We start from the raw sequence: 21493 nt of genomic DNA, 5'->3' as shown, positions 1-21493 counted from the left end.
CCATGAGATCAAAGAAAAGCTGTTTGCTTTTTTGTAGCTTGTGTTTGCATCTGTCAAGCTATCTAAGATACCACACAGACATATAGATGGAACGAGTATGTATTGTGTGGTGTGTTGTAAGTTTTTGCCATTGAAATAGAAAAGCTTATCATGAGTTACGATGAAAAACATAATTTTATATACATAAAATTATTCAAATGTGTGCATTATTTGACATAAGTGTCAGAAAAACTGTTAGGCAAAACACAGATAATCAGCAATAAATAGCTCTTTACGTTTGTTGTTAGCATGAGGGATGGAATATTCTTTTTGTCTTCTTTTTTAGTTTGAAATTGACATTTTAATTTGCCGGAATGTTGAAACTTTTTTTTTTCTCCCTCGATGAACGATAGCCTCAAGCTTACATGCTGGACAAAAAAGCCTTCCCTGTACAACCTGTTCCCCACCCACACACCCAGAACTCATCTCGCAGAGAGCTGCCCCCTATGGATGCTACCAGTGTCAAGTTAAACCAACCTTTCAAAGGAGATTTGAGAAATTGGTAGATAGATTTACTAAACAACAATAAAGGTATTCTACACAAAATACTTCCATCAAGGAAATAGCAAAAAGCTTAGGCCCTATGTTATGCTTTTTTCTTAACTGTGCACACCCGAGCGTGTGGGGACATAATGCAATCCTTTTCTATGGTTTCATCCTAGTCTGCAGTTTCTGCTATTCATGCCATTTTGCAGTTAATGCTATTCTTTCGTTGGTGCAATAATGCACAAGAAGCGTAGCAATCAGCTTTGCTAAGAAAGTGCATTAATCACGTTTAGAGTTTAAACCCTTTCTCCATCTGCTTAAACATTTCTCCAGAGAACTGCAGCAGTGTAAAACATTTATATTTTCACATAAAACTAATAGCTAATAGGTTTAGCATTACTTGACTGACCTTCAGCCCTATTATTGCAGCAGTCTCCAATAAAAGTTAAATAGTTGATGCAGTAATTTATAATCACCTAAGCTTATGCTTTGTCTAGCTTTATTTTTTGTGTTGTGTGTTCACAATCATGAGATTCAAGTTTAGTTTGTTTTTCACAGCTTTTAACAAAAGGGAGTCCGTCACTGCTGCTATCGATGACAAGTGACCCCCTTAAGATTGGGGCTCCGCCCCAACGTCCACAGCAGTCTCATAATGGATTGTTATGGCCATGCCCAGAAAAAGTGATGATACACCAGTTTGGCCGGTCATGCTTACTCACCGTTAAATAAGGATATCTCCTTTTTCCTCGACACCTTGCTCCACTGCTCTGTCCATCATAATAAGAACTCTTGTATCCCATCCCTGCCTGCGAGAGAGTAATCGGTGTGAAGCATGGAATAACATATCACTTAGTATGCCTGGAAGCCCCTGCAAAGCCACAGTCCTAATGAAATATTAATCTGTGGCTCCCCGCTAATGATAATGCACTATCAAGCATGAGTTGGTCCGACCGACGCAGGCGCTTCCCTGTCACACTTGTGTTATGGCAGGATATCCCTGCCATTACAGCCCACAAATGAGATTTGAATCTGTGAATTACAGACTGGTTCAAGGGGTCGACCTTCATTAATTCTTCACGTTCACTGAGTTCCTCAAACGGATGCACTATAGGTCTTTTACCAAGTATGTACAGTATATGGCATGCACCCATTAAAGTGACATGCTATAACTGGTGGCGTTGTACTTTAATTTATATAAGGCTTGTGTGTTTAAAAATAATATGCTTTTATAAATTTTTTCTGACACTTCTATTTTGTATAATGCTATTATCCAACCACCTTTTCCTCACCAAATATGAATCCAATTGTAAAAACTTTAAGCTAAAAATGATGATGCTTGACATTCGACAGTTTTGAATTCTCACCATTTGTAATTTTTCTGGGTACAATAACTGACAGTTTTCTCTCACTACAACTGACTCCAAACATCAACATGAGTATGTTTTGAAAAAGCAAACGTCATATAAAGTGATGACTCGCGTGGTCGTCTGCTGACACACTTCACATCTTCAATACAAACAAACAATCAGACGAGTGAGGCCGGATAAACCAAAAAGACTATCTGATGCTCCATGGTTGTATGTTCATTGTACTGCCGAAGCGACGTGTGTGTATCCACATATTTCTCACACACAGCTATGAACACAAAGGTATCCACTCTGACAGCATGTGCTTTTGAAATACGAGACATCGAGTTATGCTGATTGACAAGTAAGTTAAAAAGGAGCACTTCATCACTTAGCTTCAAAAGGGAATATCTGGGTCTGTCCTACATCCAGGCAGCACATGTCTCTTTTAACTTGAAATTAATTCCACTCAAGCGAGGAGGAAAACATTTTAGTGTAAAATAATAAGCCATCTTCTATCAATTCTGCGAGAGATGCTATCAGGGCCATCGTAATGAAACTGGAGATCTAATCCAGGGAGGAACTCTGTTGTCATCACTGATTTAAACTCACAGCAAAGGCACCTCGCTGAGACAAATCCTCTTAGCCACTGAAGATGAGGCAGAAAGTGTTCCCTCCACAAGAGATGACAAACAGAGTTTTGCTTGTCATCTCTGAATAGTCTCAAGCTTTCTCATTTTGGTGAATTGGCATTGAGCACCATGGCAAAGCTGCATCAAAAGCAGATGGTTCTTCATTGTTTGCTGGAAGGCTGGATGCTGCTTCGTGTGTGGACTCGCCGCAGCTCTGCTTGTCCTTAGGTCACAAGATCAAGGACAAGATGGGGATGTAGAAAAATTAGTTCTTACATTCCCTGTCAAACCACATCCTGAGAGAAATTTTCAATTACAGCTGTAGGGTGTGTGTGTATGTGTGTACAGTAAATCAGTTTTTATGTTTGCTTGTGTTTGTGTCACCATGTATGACATACTGTAAGAGTGTGAATCTGTGTGTGCTTTCCACTAATAGTGGCAGCCAGCATGATCCTGGCACAGGGATTCCTGCCCATCAGGACTTGATGAAGGGAACAGATGGATTTCTCTGAGGTGTGCTCTCAGCTCAGAGTCCTCCCGCTTCAACCCTGCCACCCCAAACCCCCCGCATCCCCAACCCTATGACCACTCCAGCCACCAAAGCCAGCTGTGCATGGTCTGTGCCATTTCATCAAAGCATTTGATTATTTTTTTATGGAAAAACCAGAGTCCTTGATCCCCAGAGAACCTTTGGTATGAAATGCATGGCCTCTTCTCTGGGTAATACACTACCCAACAATCAAACTTGACCTGATTATTGGAGTGATATGCAATATTGGTGGTGGGCCAGCAATGCTGTGCTACAGCTACTGTAATCACGCTAAATTAAATGAGTGTTGTTAAATGGCATGAGTTCCACCTGGCTCCACGGGTGAGTGCCTGTTCCACTCATTATTGATTCAGGCTCAAGTCAATGCTGTCTACAGCCTCTGTTCAGGAGCATGTCACTCCTTGCTTGGTATGAGTTGCCCAAAAGATCCCTGTTGCGAGCATCATTTAAAATCTCAACCATGATCTCAATTTATAAATGTCTCTTAAAGACAATTCATAATGACGTGCAGCTAATCTGAATTTAGCAAATCTGCAAAAGCAATTTTGCCAACTAGTTTAAAATTATGGTGGAAAGTTGATGGAGAATAAAACAGAGCTGAATATTAGATCTTAAAATATTCAACAACAAAAAAACAGCTGAATTAAATGTTTCTTTAATTTGCGCTTCAACGTGCTTTTGTTTTTGTTAATGCAGAATGTCTGTGATTGTAGAGGTACATACACTATAAAACTATAAACTTCTTAATTCAGTTCCAAGATTAATTGTAGTTTTTGTAGCTATCTCCATTTTCACCTGTGTGTTAAATAACTCTCTCAAAGTGGTTGAATTTTCTTGAAAAGCACCAGCCGTCCGTTTTATTTGCCTGTATTCCTCCACATGCATATTTTAATCACGACTCCATAAGCTTTTAATTAATCTGCAGACAGCCCCTGTATGTTTTCTTAAAGATAAAGAAAGGCAAAAGCAGTCCGTGCTTTTTAATTTCCCACCATTGTTTGTGATTATGATTGCATTTCTTCCAACCAGCTCTGTTTGCATTCAACAATAGAGCCAGTATTTTTGTGCTGCCGTTGTTTTCTTAAAATATACTGTATTTATTTACCCAGAAAAATCAGAGGACTGAGTTTCACACATCACACATGTACACCTGGGAAATGCTTCATATGCCGCACCCTTGAGTAGATGAGCTGGGGCAGTTGGGGGTTGAGGACCTTGCTCAAGGGCACCTAATTAGTATTTGGGGGCAGGAGATTATTCGCTCCCTTCCTGAACCCAGAGAAGTTTAATCCACTGACCTTCTGCTCACAATCTTGCTTCACTAACCTTGAGGCTACACATAACACACTACACACCACACTACCCTCTACTGTATGAAAAAAAGCGGAGAAAAAACTACTGTGCAGCAAATGCAATCCTGCGTTACACATTAAGGTGTTTTCCGAGCATTTGTCTCCTGCCGTACTCCCATGTGTACTGAAAGGACAAAGCCAGTTTTTTTCCACATCCTAATAACCTCTATAATCTGCCCAGTTGTTTCTCATTTATTATTCTTTATTGATTTTCATCATTTCTAAACCTCCGCCAAGCGCCTTCCCCTTATGAATCATTCTTTCTTTCTCGTATTCTCTTCATTCTCTCTCTCTCTCGCAATCGATCCAGTGCCCCAAGCATATGAAGTACGGCACTGTTTTATTTCAGTATAATATATCACAATCTTGCACGCTAATGGTTTATTGTTATGAAGACTTGTAGAATGAATTGCATGGTTAGGTTATTGTCAAAAGTCTTCATTGCAGTTTGTTATGTAGACTTAAGTGTTACAACTGAGCTGTTGTTGGTCAAAATATAGCCTTACATGAAAAATCCAGCCATCCACTGTCTAGACCCACTTCTTCCACTGTCCCCGGTCCTGGGGTGCTGGAGCCTATCCAAGCTGACTAGGTGTGTGAGGCAGGGTACGCTCCATGTGCAATGTACATGAAAAATACTTTTCTTAAAGTTAAAGCTAAACCAAGGTTTCTATGATTATTTTTTTGTCAAAGCAATGGACTTTTTACAACATAATTTCTAGTCTTTGTTCATGACAATAGATCTTTCTCAAAAGGTACACTCACAGTTTAATTGCTTCGGTTTAAATCCTATGTTTTCAAGATCCTTGAAATGAACAGTTGCAGCAATTATTTTCATTATGTATTGATTACAATTTTGCATAATAATTTTTCAAAATCCAAACAGACAAAATAATTTTGCTCTGTTCACTGACTATTAAATAAGTATCCCTGTCATTTGGTGTGAAATGGGTGCTGCCAATTTTTTATTTTTTTTATTTTTTTAACAGAACAACGGAAAAAAGTCAATGATCAAAAGTCAATAACAAAAACCAAAATAAAATTATCTCAAAAATACTAATATTTTCTTTAAACCTGAGAGGACAGGTTTGACAGTTGGGTTCTTTGTGAGTTCCTCTGTGAAAGAGTCTACTTTTACGTTCCCTGTCCAGTTACCTTTACCTTTTTTTGGTCTTCTTTGAGTTGGGTTAAAGTTTCTATTACGTGCATGTATCATATGGTACACATTCCTAGAAGTTATCACAAACCAGTTCACTGAACTACAGATAAACAATGTTAGGTAATACATCAACAAACACTACCTTTTAAATGTGCTTTTTCAATCTCGACGAGGAATGAAATACACTCAACACATATTTTAAACTTCTATGATGCATTTTAAATAGTACTGCTGTTTTAAATACAAATATTTTAGCAAGAAGCTGTCACAAGGCACTTTACTATAAAGAAATATTGATTAGACAAGCTTTAAATGGTTAATTTGTCATTGAATAATTGAATACTTGCTATAACTTCAGCACTATTCAGATGTCTGGTTTTCAGGATCTTTTCAAGAAAAAAGCTCAGGTTATGTCCTATTAGAGACGGTGTCACCGCTTCTTTCATCCTTCCATACAGAAGTCGTTACTTTGAACTCAGGAGAAAAAAGTGCAGTAGAACTGGAATGATTGGGTTTTGGTACAACAGTCGTGTGGAGCCAGTGGGTCAGATTTACTTACTGAACTTTCCACCACAATGTCTTTTCTAATTTCCTTTGACCAGACTATCGTCTCATTGTGATCGCTATCTGTGGAAACAGTTCCTTGGGGGATTAATAACTTGGGAGATGGAGGTGTTGATAAATGATGCCTTGATGGTCTCCTGTCTGAGACTGTACAAATTAACTCTGGTTCCCTCGCCATCATTTCTGTTGTTTCTTCTTTATGCTGCACTTAACCAGTCCATTATCCTACTGTAGCCTCTGCTGTGTTTGATGTCCATGAAAAATACACATTTTAAAACAGAATGTATCCTGGAACACTAATCATGCTGGTGACTAACCTGCCAACAACAAAAGAGCATTACACTGTCTTCAGTTTGCCGACAGTGGGGGGGGGGGGAAGCAAAATGATCATCACTGATGCTTTGATGCACTCAGGAGTGAAGGCTTGTAATATGATAATATGAAGTGATGATGTGGAACAAATTTGGTGCTTAAAAAAGCTTTTGATTTTGCAGTGGAATGTGTCAGTACATTGGCCCATGCCTCCGCCAGAAACAAAATCTTGACGGTGTTGAAAGACCTGAAAAATTATTCTTTAGCCACAAAATTCTCATTGTTATGGCATCTCTCAGCAGGTAGCAAAGGGCTACCTGGTTGTAGTGATGTGTCACAGCTTCACCTCAAGGTGATTTTATCTAAAGCCTTTGTCTTTTGCAGAGCCTTCAGTACATTACCTTTGGAAACCATATACAAAGCTTACATCTGTTTTGCATTTCCACTGCAAACACCACTGCTAAATATAAGCAGGGTTGTTAGGTGGGCATTGAGATTAACCACTTCAACAGTTCAAGCAGTTGAAAAACCAGAAAGAGGGACTTTTCATGGTCTTGGGAAGTTGCAATAACTTTTGATAACCAACTCAAGGGTAAATCACGGAAAAATCACAAAACACAAACTGTCAAAGTTTTACTCAGCTCCATATGAGAATGATTTCATGCTTACCTCATTTGGTAAGGAATTTTGGATAATTCGGATTGATCCGACCAAAACTGCAGGTTTGAAACCTTCCCTGGACCAAGGTCCAGATCAGAAAACTGCTCTCTGGTCTAACAAAAAGAGGTAGGTTTGATCTGAGTCAAACTAAACTGTAGTTCAGTTCATTTACAGTGTGGAAAGCCTTTTTTGTTAGTTTGAGCTAATTACAATAAGTTACAGCAGGATACTCTAGCCAATACACAAAAGAAGAAGAAAAACAAATGGGAAGTGAGCTGCAGTAACATGTGGCGATAGGAAGAGACAAGGTGGCAGTCTGCAAAGGTGTGCAATGCCATCAATAAAAGAGGTATGTTTATAAAAGAGAATGACTTTCCTCCTTATACATTGACAGACTATATGACAGAAAATCAATCATCATGTATCGGAAAAGCAGTCGAGGATGATGAGTGGAAGAAGGAATGTCATAAAATCGCAACGTGAAATTAAAACTAACTGGATCAAATGTATGCAATGTGACAAAACCTCAAACTTTGGTTTGGCCTTTGGTTCGGTCTTTCAGGTGTGAAACCACTATTATTCACGGTCGCTTTTCTGCCTCTTGCTCTCTCGCTGAATCTCACACACACACACACACACACACACACACACACACACACACACACACACACACACACATACCCTGTGTGTGGCTGTTTGCAATAAGGTGACAAGCTTCATTTGCGAATAGGCTGCAGGCGCCAGGACCAAACATGGCCGGAAAAAAAAAAAACTGAGCGCAAGAAATGAGACCTCTTGTTGTTCAGGTTACCCAATCAATGGTCTGCTGTGTTTTAATACCTTTATGCATCAGATCAGCGTAACACAAAAGATGACCATCTTAATGTTAAACCCACCCTCCTTAGCTTTAGGCCAACTGTCCTCTCGGGAAAATGCTTACAGTAATAAAAGGGAAGATTTATCATCAAAATAATTAAGAATTTTTTTTGAACAACAGTGTAATTGATTTTTGACATGAAATCACTTCTAAAGCTAGAAGCTATAGGTGTCTATTATCGATCTGCAACGCCATTATAAAATCTTACATTCATGTTTTAAAGAGCTCCTATATTCAATAGTGGATCAATTTTGATGAACAATAACGTCAAAACTTAGTTTTGATAGTTGTGGGGATTTTTTTTTTTAAGCTTTTGTTCTAATCCATGGTATTAGAACAAAAGATTGGTTTAACCTCAATACCACTTCTAAAGTGTGCACGTTTGTGCATTGCTGTTGTGAAAAGTAAGTCTGGGGTTATGTATCTGCCACCGCTTAGCTTTGCTTGCTAAGCCGTGATTAAAGGGTTCAAATTCTTCAAAGGGCATGCCCCTTCCTTAAGGGAGTTTATATCAGGGACCAGTATCAATAGCATACAACAAACGGTTCCTACATCCTTTACTAAAGTCTCCCCATGTTTAGACTTCAGTTCACAGTGTACAGACAAATGCCTCTTTGTACAGTTAAGCATTATGCAAAGCTCACACAGTTGAGGTGAATTTAGAACATCAAATCCAACTCTCCATTTGGTAATCAAATTTGATTTGTGTGTTCTGTCAGGGCAGCAGTCATGTGTGACTTCAAACACTAAGATAACATTATTTTCTAAGACCTCAGGGTGCTGAAAAGAAACCAGAGACATGGATTTTCTAAGTCAGGCTGATTTTATGATGCATGTCAGAGGTAGAAAGCATTCCTAAGGGCAAGTATATTTGTCAAGGTAACAATATTGTCTAGCTCCCTCTCTGCAGGTTATTCTCTGGTCTTTTATGTGTTATGCATTGAGGGGTGACAATAAAACTCTTGAAATACAATCAATGTCATAAGGTTGACTTGCATAGGAATAGATAAGATTCGAATCAGATTTCAAGACTCTTGCAGATATGGTGTATTTTCTGTGAAGACCAAATTTGGTCTCGTGCCACCTTTTATACAACCGGAATGTGAGCATAATGATTGACTCGGCACTGAAATACAAAAAGAAACAGCTGAAGAGGCAGAATAAAAGACTTGATTTGACCTGACAGGAAATTATCTCTAGGTGTTGGTAAAAATCTTTTAAAATTAAAATAATTGTCAAGATGATTCAAATCATACATGAATAATAATCAATCCTTTGTTAATCTCTGCAGAGAAATATTGTTTTCCATCATAATCACAGGTGTACATATACAGTATATCTTGAACCGGCCACCCTCCAGTCCCCAGCTGTAGACCCAATGGACTGAGCTACAGCCGCCCCTAATATGCCCATATTTTTACCCAAATACTTGAGAAAACTATAAACACAAGTCAATTTACCAGCTTCATCTTTCTATTATTCAAAAATTGGGTTCAATAGTTTTCAAATTTCCCTGTTGTCTTGGACCATGTTGGCTTGAAATATGGTGCTCAATTTCTGCTTTTGACCTTGAAGCAAGCCATTGGCTCAATCCACATTACACTAGTCCAAATAGAGAAAACACTAAAATAAACGTGAAGTACTTTCTTTTTTAATCTCTTTCCTTAAGTCTACTGCATTTATTAAACAGTCATAATATTTAATGCACTTAAAGCTGCTCTAGTGTTTTTGGAAATCTTCCATTAATGGACTTAAAAGTTACTGAGCTAGGATCTCAAAGTCTCAAAGCCATTCATAGTTCAGACTTTAATGCACGAGCACTGAACATTCCAGAGAGATGCTACAAAACATATTCATGATTTATCAAAGATCAAATGATGATATTTGCACAAGAGTAGTCAGCAGATTAGGGAGCCCGAGTGTGGGGCAATGACTTATATTGCGGTTGTAAAACTGCAGCAGAGTACTTATTCTCCACACAGTTTAGTGGATTAAGGAGTGCCACAGTCACACTCGCTTAGATGACTGTGTCAACAAGAGAAGCATCTCCCAGGCCACTGGGTAAATCAATGCGCTGCACACTCTCTGGGATGCTTTAGAGGTTATGCAAATGAACGAGACTGGGATGTGACATTTTGAAAGCACAGGATGGATCACCCCTATTAGCAAAGGCTTTGACGGATCTTAAAAGGTACTTTCCTCTCCCGTGATGGAGGTTTATACTACTCTCTCACCTCACTTTCAACATGATTTGTGGTCAGCAGGGTCAGTGGTGTGTTCATATAAAACAAACACTGCCTCTGCTGTAGGGGAGCCCACCTGTGAAATGGAAGCAAGAGTCAGGGAGGAGGGAGCACATAACTGATCCTGTGTTGCATTAGGCAGAAATAAATGTGGCCAAGAAACCAGAGCTTACTGCATCCAAGACTCTGGATCATTTCTGTTTTCACACAGCAATGATTCATGGAAATGAGGCCTTCAGCACAATAAGCTGTTTTGAGCCACAGCGAGGCTTTCCTACAACAGCCGGACGCTGTAATTGCTCATATGCGAAATTATCACAATGCAAACAAACGAGAACAAAATGTCATATTCACACCCCCATTTATTGGTGAAGATTGTTTGCACAACCCCCAAGTGACATGCTAACCTTCATGCAAATTGGTTGGAGCACTTAACTGATGAGATGACAATAGCCTAAAAAGCACATTATGGTGGAGGAGGCTGCAGTTATCTGGGTTTAAACTCTTTAAGCACAATGGTTGGCAGAACAATGGGAATTTTGATTGAATTCTCACCCACACTCAGTTAGGGGTGAAATGTAAAAATCACTGATGTTGCTTACATTTCCTGATAATTTGGGAGAAATAATCACACTTTTTCAAAGGGACACATGGTCTGGCACATGATGAGTCCACTTCCATTATTGAGGAGCTGAGCTTCTCAGCAGTAGAATTACACAATCAACATATTATACAGCTGGGAAACATAAAAAACATTTTTTTTAAAAAGGTTATTTGGCTTAAATTCTTATTTTGAATAAGTGCAATAATATTCAGATGACAAAGGATGGCAAAATGTTCACTTTTGACTTGTTACTGAGTCAGAATAAATTGGATAACAGATAGCAGACCCCCAAACCTGCATTACATTTAAAGTTCAACATGAGCAGATCTGTTATGTAAAATCTTCCTTGGTCATCCAGCCCCTCGCTGCTCTATGGCTCCTAAAGCATTTCAGGTCAAGTGAAATATCTTCTATTGTACAGGCTCAGCACCAGTCCTGTGTAACAGATGGCATTACTGCAAGGTGTAATTGAAATGTTTAACAATTTTCATACAAATAGCTTTGGTAAGTAGTCAGACCAGTAGAGAGATGGCATCGTGTTTGGTAATTTAAAAAGGGAAAAAAAGAAGAACAACATGTTTTTAGTGCACCAAAACTGCATCAGAGAGAGATAGCAATAATGAATACTAAGTAAGTCATCATTTACTGGTAAGTGTTTTTAGAGAATTCCATATCTTCATTATACCATCGCTCATAGGCTCCTCATGAAAGACAGGAAAATGATGGCACTAAGAGCAGGAGGTACAAAAATGTAGTCATTCTTAACCACCAAGGGACATGAATAGTCTCTGCTCACAGAACAAAAGAGGGAAAAAAGGAATCGCTGGGGATTTCCAGATGCTTGTGACAAAAGACCAGAGTCATGAATATTTAGAGCAGTGCCACCAGATGAAACATCTAAAGGTGTGGCAGGTAGCATCAAAGTTAGATGAGAAAAGTTTCTATTAATCCAGGACGCTACACTGCACAGCTTCTTTTACCAATGGTAAAATTAATTCCTGTTTGCATCTTTTTATTATTGCGATTATTCAAAATTATTGTATATCAAATATTTATCAGGTATATTGACCTTGGATTTCACAAATTATTGAGATTATGCAGTAAAACATGTACGCATCAATTATTTATCTGTCTCTTTAGGCTTGTGCTTGAATTTCAAATCATTAGTAATACAACAAATATGCGTGGTCGAGTAATATCATTCATAAAACCTTGCCTATGTTAAAAGAATTGGAATACAATCAACAGCTGTTTAGTCAAGATCTGCACATTCTGGCCTTCTTTTGATTACTGGACAAATGACTGTAAATGTACGGTCCAAAAAACTCTGTTCATTATTAAGTCTACAGTCAACAGACAAACTCTAGCTTCATCGTATTGATTATTTACAACACAATGAAGTTTCCAAAACCCCTCTTTGCCAGTGTTTGATTCCATGTATACACATTTATTGATTTTTGTCATGAGGCACTGAACATTGACTGGCCAGTCTGTTATATATCACAGCTTTTGTGCTTGCGGAACGCCCCCTTGCAATTTAAAACCACTCGCTGGAACCGTTACGCTGGCATTGGTTTATTCAGTGTAAATAAACAAATGAAGAATAGAAAAGGCTCCTCTTTGCAGGATTTGATGATGAACTCGCTGATCGTCAGGGAGCAAACATATTGGTTCGTAAGGCTTCTTGGTTGCTCATAGAACAACAGGTTTTTGGCAGATTATTTGAAAGAAATGTTTGTGTCTTTCAATAAATGTAAACTCCATCGCTGCCCCTGGACAATAAACAAATTTCCTGTCCATCAGTATTAGTGGGTTCTTTTTGTGTGTGGTTAAACATGACTAATCATTTACCCAGCTGAACTACGAAGAGCAGTTTCAGATCTGGAGTGTTAAATACCTGGCCTTCTATAATCTTGTGTTGTTGAGTAGGTTAATTGAAGCAATTGGCGCTATTCTTTGATGAAGGGCACTTGTTTATCAAGGGTACTTTGTTTTCAAAAGAGCCGAGAGAGCATCTTATTAGGCTTTCATACCCAGATATTCTTTCAGCCAAAATTCAAACTGTTGACCTTGTCAAGTGTTCACTTTTATACCCATTAGGCTGCTGATGTGCAAAAAAATACTCTGCTGAGTGTTAGTGTGCCGTAATATGAAAAGCTGTATTGTCACACCGCTATTCATTGATGCATCCTCATGCTGTCTGACTGCAGGACAAAGTTTTCATATTGAGGCGGCATGTCACACAATTCTCTACTAGCCATGTCTGACATCTAATCCAATTCAGACCCTCTCCATTTCTTTTTACTGCTGGTTTAACACACTATTATGTCTTTAACATTTGCTTCCAGTGAGCAGACCCATCCATATCTCACCCAGTGACTTCTCATCTAGGATGGATGCTTGGTTTGCAAGAGCCATGTGTGTCACGATGCTTTATAACCCTTCAATGAGTCATTTATTTTGTCTGTGCAGCTTCTCGACCAGATCAGACCTAACAAAGTACTCCAATGGCATCATACTCTTTTCCAACAGGCAACAGTTTTGTCCCATTATGATAGCAAACTTGAGATACAAAAGAAGACAAAATAATCCTGTTGTATATATATTATCATGTCTTATCATGCACACAGCCTGTTGGGTATGTTTCTCTGCATGCGGTTGGTTTCGTTATTCGTTTTTCTGGTATGTATGTGTCAGTGTGGAACAAGAAAAAAAAAATGTTCTGAGACATCTCTTTATTCTGATATTCTCATCTCTTGCTCCAGGCGAAGACAGCAATACACCAAATGTACACCCACATGCATCATTTCAACAGCATCCCTGTTGGTGACAAGTCCATTCCCACAAGCATTATCCAATGTAACATTATGCTCCAAAATAGCAAGACTTAAAGGATATAGTAGTATAAAAATGTAAAATCACAAATTGTAATTGCCCATCATCAGCTCTAGTTAATTACATTTAAAAATGCATTTCATCTGTAACTTGTTCCCATGTTTTTTAACATAAAGCCTTTCTTTTTCACAAATGTAACCATTCGCATCAAGCGAGGTTATCATTTTAAAATGATGTATTGATTTTGATGCCGCCTTTGGCTCATAGTTACATATGAATCAAAGAAACCTGTTCTGCAATGCAATACCTGTGGTGAACAGATGATGAAGTCATACATTCAAAATCACATTAGCATGGCTTTGACCAGTTTTACATAACATATCCCCGGTTGCTGCGGCTCCCGTAGGGACGTGAATAAAGGCCTCATGCAGTATCTTCCTGTGTTCTAAATACCCCCCTCTCAACTTTCTTATAAATGTGCAGTATTTATCATTTGGAATTCTACCACAAAAAGCCTCTGTGTATCACTGGGGGAAGGAGAGGGAAATGGCAAGGGGAGTACTGGAATAAATTATTCGTAGACAAATCCTTTATTCCAACACAGACTGCAGAAAACAAGTGTGCCAGCTCCCCCAGTAATTCAAGAGGTACTTTTCTTTTGTTCTTCCCTTTGTTTTCTGTGCGAATGTGGAAATAGAAGTTGCTAAATAGAACCCCTCCCATTTCCCAACTCCCCCACAAGCTTCGTCTGTCTTTTTTATTTCACTTTGGCAGCTTCTTTCAAGCAGTAGATCATCACCTGTTGTCCGTTGTCAGAAAGGACTGTGTCCAGGTCGGGTCCGTAATGTAAATTGCAAGTGAAAAAAAACCCTCATCAAGATCAGAAATCCTGGCAAAAAGCTGGCAAGAGCATCTTTTACCTTTATTAAGTTCGCTAGTTGAATAAATTACCTGTTGTGGCCACATAATTGAGTTGACCTTATAAAATAACAAGAGGGATGTTGCACTGGGTGTCACACCTTCCTTCACCCCCCACCTCCCCGAATAACCCCGTTGTTCATTGTTTGGAAGGAATCCTTCTTATTAAGACTTAATTATGCTACACTATCAATATTTCATCCGCCTCCTCTGCAGTTGCTTTTGTTACGGTGACGATGTTAGTCAGAGGGGAGGAAAGACTTGGTCAAAGGAGTGCGATTGCGGGAACAGGAGAGAAAAATCTTTCATCATGGAACTGTTGAGCGAGCGTGCCTCGTGGATGAGAAACCACGTAATGACTCTCACAAATATTAATGTGTATTCTCATGTGATTGCATTTATAGCTTTTGCACGAGAATTAGAGCATCCAAACGTGATATTCTGCACTTGAACCTTATCTGGAAGCCAGGAGGGGCAGTATTTGCATCCTCGATGAGTTGCATGCTGTTTTAGACATAAAACAAATTAATCTTCAATCAGTACACATTGTAAAGAAAAGTCTTTACAGCATTGAAATTTATTAGTTTTGCAAACTTTGTTTCCACTTGTGTAACCTTTAGCTTGCTGCCTCCCTTCCTATGAACAGTGCGGCTCAAAAGAACTGTATTATTGCAATAGCAGAGAGCTGCGCTTTGAGGAGCTTCTGGGTAAAACTCTACAAGTTTTAGAATAACATTCCGTTCTTTGGTAAAGTGTGTTCACTCTGGCAGCTCAGTCTCTTGATCATGTTGAGTGTTGCGTCAATCAGAGGAGGAACTGCAGTGTCTGAGTTCTCTTGCCTTGTTCCCATACCTGGGGTTCAAGTGCATGCTTGAATTATTGATGCCCTACAGGTGCATATAGTTCTTTAAATGATGCATAAACCTGCATCTGCTCATCGGTGCTGACTTAAAGAATGTGTTCAGAAAGTAATTCACCGCTTCATTTTATTTGATTTCTCCTGAATGAGTAGATGTAGAAAATGACCACTGGGGATTATTTAATCATATCATTTAAAGGTTTATTGCGTAAAAGGAGGAGGAACACGCAGCCTAAACCAGTCAGTGCCGCAGCGTTGCAGATGTTTTGTAGAACGTCAAAATCTGTTTGCTTGGTTATGTTTCTGTTTTGTTTTGTTTTTTTGTGGGGTTTTTTTGGGGGGAGGGCATGCATGTGTGTGTGTGTGTGTGTGCGTGTGCGTGTGCTTGTGCTTGTGCGTGTGCGTGTGTGTGGTGTGTGTGTGTATGAGGGAGAGAGTGGGAGATCTTGAGATACCTGGCATTGGTATTGCTGCTGCTTCTGTTTGTTTGGCTCCAGGCTTTCAGACTGTCAGTGCGAGGGTTGTGTAGTGAAACAAAACACGCTGTCATCTCCGTAACAAGTCTAGCCGCTGGGACTCAACACACACCTCAGTAAGACAAGAAACTACTACACAGTCTCTAACTCTCCACATACTCGCTTCAGCGGTTGACACTTAGGACCACAGCTGCTCTGTCTATATTGAAAAGCTATGAAACTCTTCTGTCAGGGTGTTTCTACTTGTTATATTTTTTTAGGCTTTGTGCAGCACGGTAATTTTGTATGACTACAATACATGACAAAAATGGGGGGAAAAAAGTGTTGATCATGTATCTCCCTGAGACATCAGCATTGGTTTGAGATGAGCTATCGCTGCAATGAATGCAATCATCAAGGAGGGGGTAAAAAAAGCTTTCTCTCTCAGAATCTTTTTTTTTTTTTCAACAATTTTGAGCCAACTTTCACATTGTTTGTCTTTGCCCATCTGTTTTCTAAACACCATGCTCCTAGAGGCACATCAGGCCTGGTCTGTAAGCTGTTACAGACGGGAAGTCAAGCGCCTCTTTCAATTACGCTCTTATTGGCTTAGGCCTCCCTCTGGACAGGCCAGGCCCAGTGTCAATCCTGCTCGTAATGAGGGAAGATTTCTCCCCACAGAGAAAGTGTCTCTTTGGGTTTATGTTGTGTCCTCCTGCACTAACCCGACAAATAGAAATTGCTGTGAGTTTGGGGGGGAGGTTGTATGTTTGAGCACATGAGTGTGTACGTGTGTTTTGCTCATTCTCTTCTTTGCTCTGCATTTGACATTTCCAAAGTCGCAATCACTTTGCACGTATAACCTTTTCCCAATCAATTTAAAACAAATCTGTGACCAAGTGGGCACCAATTTTAGGTGCTACATTTGACCCTTGGTCCAACAGAGCATGGTGCCCTTGTGACCTACCAGTTAGTTTTCTGCTGTAGCTGGCCAGTTCAATAACACATAACACCAAAACTGCTCTCCCAGCTTAACTTTTCCTTTTTCCCAAGGGATTACAAGAGTGCAATATGTGTGTATGTCAGGGCTGTAACTGTGTGTTTGCATTTCCGAGGCAGACAGCTGTACACCAGCCCAGTGTGAAGGTCAGGGTACAGCCTGACTAGCAGCAGGAGATGTCACACCAGGACAGGCCATGGCAGCCATGCACAAAATTGCCTTAACAGATCACAGACCTCCACCCATCTGCTGTGACGCCAGATCGGGGGGGGTGAAGAAGGTTGAATTCACTGATCGAGCTAATAACCCTCAGTGAGATTCACCACAGAAGCGAGGACCAATTTGTGAATTAAGTGTTTGTTCCCTTGAGATTTGTGAATTAATGGAATGCACTGGAGAGTCTTTACGGCTGTTACTGGGTTTGCAGCAGCAGCCCAGATTAAAGAGATGATGGCGGTGCAGTAATAATAATTCTACAAATGGGACCTTAATAATATTGGGATGACATTCTCCGTCTACTCTGGTGATATATCTTTCTTGCCAGATGTGACAGGAACATCTACCTTGTTGCTAGGCAACATAAGCCATCACCAACAGGAGATACCATGTAGGCCTAGTTTACAGTCCACTGAGTTCATGCATAAAAAAACAGTATGTCCAGCCGGCAGCCTACAGCACACCACCACCTGTGACATTGGTGGAACATCAAGCTTGTATTCACATACAGGTGTATACCAACCTATTACTAAAAGGTAGGCAGTAGTGGTGAAAATTGTTTTAATTAAAAAAAAAAAAAAAACGCTGTTGTCTACACACTTCAACATGAGTGAAAATAAGGAATGAGAACTAAACTTGTCTTTGTGGGTGTGAATAAATGGGCTAAAAGAAAAAACTATTTCTGCAGAAAGGCCAAATGCACAGACAGTGTTTTTTCATAGGCATGATGCACAGCTTACCGTTAACAGAACAAACATCCTGGAGGCCATAGTATGAGGTAGGACACCATGCAAGTGTCATGTGGTGAAACAGTTAAGAAAATTTGTGTTTGATGTGTTTGTTATAGATTCCCATAACAGGTACTTGCTCACCAGGAGTGATTAAAAACTCACAACACTAATGTCGTAATACAGAAAAAATGGGATCAGGATGTTGCCAAAGGAATCGCTGACATGCGACATGATGGGGGATGTGCCCCACTTTTCACAACAACATAATCCCTGAGACACAGCCGCCCAATAACCACACCTCAGGAGGACAAGTAGCACTATTGTCTCAATGTGTTTCATCGTCACTGAGATAAAGATATGATTTAATAGTACATAATTTCTAAGAAGCAGGACTAAAAAAAAAATAAAAAATGTGTAAACACCAACATCATTCTGCAAAGCTGATGCAGCTGGGGCTGAAAACAGGGAGGATGAACTTATGAGTGCAGAGCAGTAAGTTTCTGAGTCACAGTTTAATTACATTCTCATAGTGGGGAGAAAATACAAAAGTGCTGACCTCTGGGAGAATTTGATGGCTTGCAGTCACACTGCATAGAATATGTATTATTATTATATCCAGCTTTGAGATTGGTTGGGGGCTGAACAGAGTCTGTGAGCAAGCGTCTTTCTGTTGGCATTTTCTATTTCTGTTTCTGTTGCTTGTGGCTGATGTGTCCCATCTTGGAGGAGTCAATCTTCCTCACAAAGGAGGAGCCTGCCTTCCCCGGGGACATCGTTTATTCATGTATCAGATTTATTTTTTGCTGCCACGGCCTCCCAGGATTCACACCGCATTTATAACAGGGGTAATGAAAATTGAATTCATATGGCGAAGCCCCACATGCATTGTGTTACTTGAGTGCGGTGTGAAGGTCTCCTCCCACCACCGTAATGCGGGTTGCATTCAAAGTTCCAAAGTTCCGAATTTGAAGTTTTAAGGAAAAAAAACCTTGAGAGTTTTCAAGGAGAAAACTATGTCAATTTGATGTTAAAAAATTAATATTTAAGAATGAAAACTTTGTTTTTGTTTCATTTTCTTTTGCAGTTGCAGTTTGCTGGGTTGAGAAATGCAGCTCCTCTCCAAATTTGACAATCTTCACTCTTAGAGGTGAGCTGTGTTCACACTGGCATTGTGACAAAATTAAGTGCACCCACTGACGCCGGCCCTAAATCAGCTTGACTTTTGAGTATGCTACTGATGGACATCAGTGTCTCACATGAATAATGGAAAGAAGTATAGAGGAGAGAAAATATAAAATTGTCTGAAAGCTGAAACAACGGTAAATCAAAGGAAACAATTTCTCTCTTGTCTTTGTTCCTTTTAATTGGCAGCAGCTCCACAAAATGTTACTATGATGGACGTTCATTCCTGGATGTGTTGTTCCAATTTATATTAGTATAAAAATAATGAACTACAATCATATCTTATAAACTTAATGAAAACATATTCTACTAATATATTTGCAAGTAGATAATTTTGAACATTACTGTGTGTGTGTTTATCTCCCTCCTTGGATGCCTTTGGGGGCCAGGGGATAATGGGAAACTGGAGATGGAGAATGTTGATTGGATGGAGACTGTTGACACTTCTTATATACTGATCCCTGTGGATTCCAGCAGCTGCTCCTCATGTCTTTGACCCCCCCACAACATGACCACACCTTTGCGTCCCCCAGCCCTATATGCTGAAAGAAATCCATAAATGTTTCAAATAAAATAAATAATTGTTTTCAAATACCTCCATGTGCAAACAAGCACAAAGCTTAGATGTCATCTCTCATAGTGCATTGCACAGGTATAGTTACCTGTACTTAAAATAAGTTACATTACATTCTGGACAGGTACTGTAAGAACACACAGACAGTTAACACATTTAATATATAACACTTCTTCACATAAAAGAACTAATATAGTATTATACTCAACATAAAGAGTGTGCAGGAGCCATATATATCACTACATGTTCAATTAATCAAACTAGCGTTATGCTAAGAAGCACTCGGGTGTCTCTCTAGATTACATCTAAGGGTGAGTGAAATTCTACCCCATAAAGTTTTTATTATCAGCTCTAATGATGAAAGTAAATTTTAAATGAAAAAGTCACTAGAAAATAAAAAATTTCATATTACCTGGAAACCAACAGATGGTGTATAGTGTAGACCTTTTACAATTTAGAACTAGTTTAAGCTACAGAATCGTAACATCATCATAAGACACTCAATAAACTGCAGCGGTTCCATCATTATGTCATCATACATATTTTGCTGCTCATAGCAGTGGTCTTCGGGTGAAATAGCTTTATTTAATGGGTTATACTTATTTTTTACTGAATGGTCTTTGGGGATCATGGTTGAATGGTTGAATGGATGGTTTGACTTACTAACTGAATGAATGCTGTGAAATGACTAATTGTAGGGAAATTCCAAATATGTCTGATTTGCAGAGGACTGGCATGTTCAACTTGAATCTTCTCAACTACATTCTGGATCCATGTGTGCTCACTGATGCATGATTGATTATAAAATAACTAAAAATACAGCCAGGATTCACATGGTGGCAAAGAATAAGAGACCTTCAATCTCTTCCCTCCACAGAGTCTTCATCTGCTCCCTCTTCATCTTCATTCCTTCCTGTTCATCTCATTTATACCTTTTGCCTTGACTATATTGTTCCCTCATCGGTGTCTGATGCATCTACTGCCTGCTGCCCACCTGACAGGATGGCCTTTTTAAATGACCGTTTGTCATTGTGGGAGGTGTCAAGTTACTCTCATGAGCCATTTGCCCGCAAGTGTGAGGCAAAAAAGCCAAGAGAGAGAGAGAAGGAAGCAAGCGAGCGAGGGGGAGTGGTAGAATGAAGAGAGAGGAGGAAAGAAGGACGAGCATTTTTAGAGGAAGGGAAATTAAAGAGAGAAAGTAAATCCTCCCTTTGCCTTAAATGATGTGAGATAGCATTTCTTGTGTGCGATACAACACCAAATTACAAAATCTAATCTCTGGTGTGAGTGATACAGTGATAGGCTGGGCAGGTGGAGAGAAATCAAGAGCAGGCGTACAGCCGGCTGATTTTATCAAACATGACTGAGGTCTTTGCTATCTGCAGTTTTCACTCCTCTCTCTCTTTCTTCTTCTCCTCTCTGTACCTCCTCCTCTGTCTCATCATCTCATTTCTGTCTTACAAGCTCTCTGGGTCTGCCCTGCTGACATGCTTCAGCACGACTACTAAGTACATCCCCACAGTCAGGCCTACAAACTCTGCTGACAGTGCCAATTCATTAGTGTCCACTGATGCACAGACAAACTTTTAATAATGCCACAAGGTATTACATTTTCCTTTACCCCCCCCCTCCCGTTTTGTTCTGTACCATCAAAGAATTATAAAATTGTTGCTACATTATGCCATTCCCAAAAAGTAAATCATATTGTGAAGAGAGAATGAGGTAAACCTGACCAAGCATCTGAAGTCACAACCAGGAAGAAAATAGAAATCACACAAGCTCGTTCATGTGAGGCTGGCTTCACTTTAATTAAATTGGCTCTGCCTCTTAATCATTCTAATTATAACCTGATTATGTCACATTACAGCTCAGTAAATGCAAAATGCTCCTTTGCTTTAC

The sequence above is a fragment of the Antennarius striatus genome, chromosome 9 (genome assembly GCF_040054535.1).
Source record: "Antennarius striatus isolate MH-2024 chromosome 9, ASM4005453v1, whole genome shotgun sequence".
In the NCBI taxonomy this organism is placed as follows: domain Eukaryota; kingdom Metazoa; phylum Chordata; class Actinopteri; order Lophiiformes; family Antennariidae; genus Antennarius; species Antennarius striatus.
The sequence above is the reverse complement of the archived record's forward strand: the minus strand, read 5'-3'. Positions refer to the sequence as shown.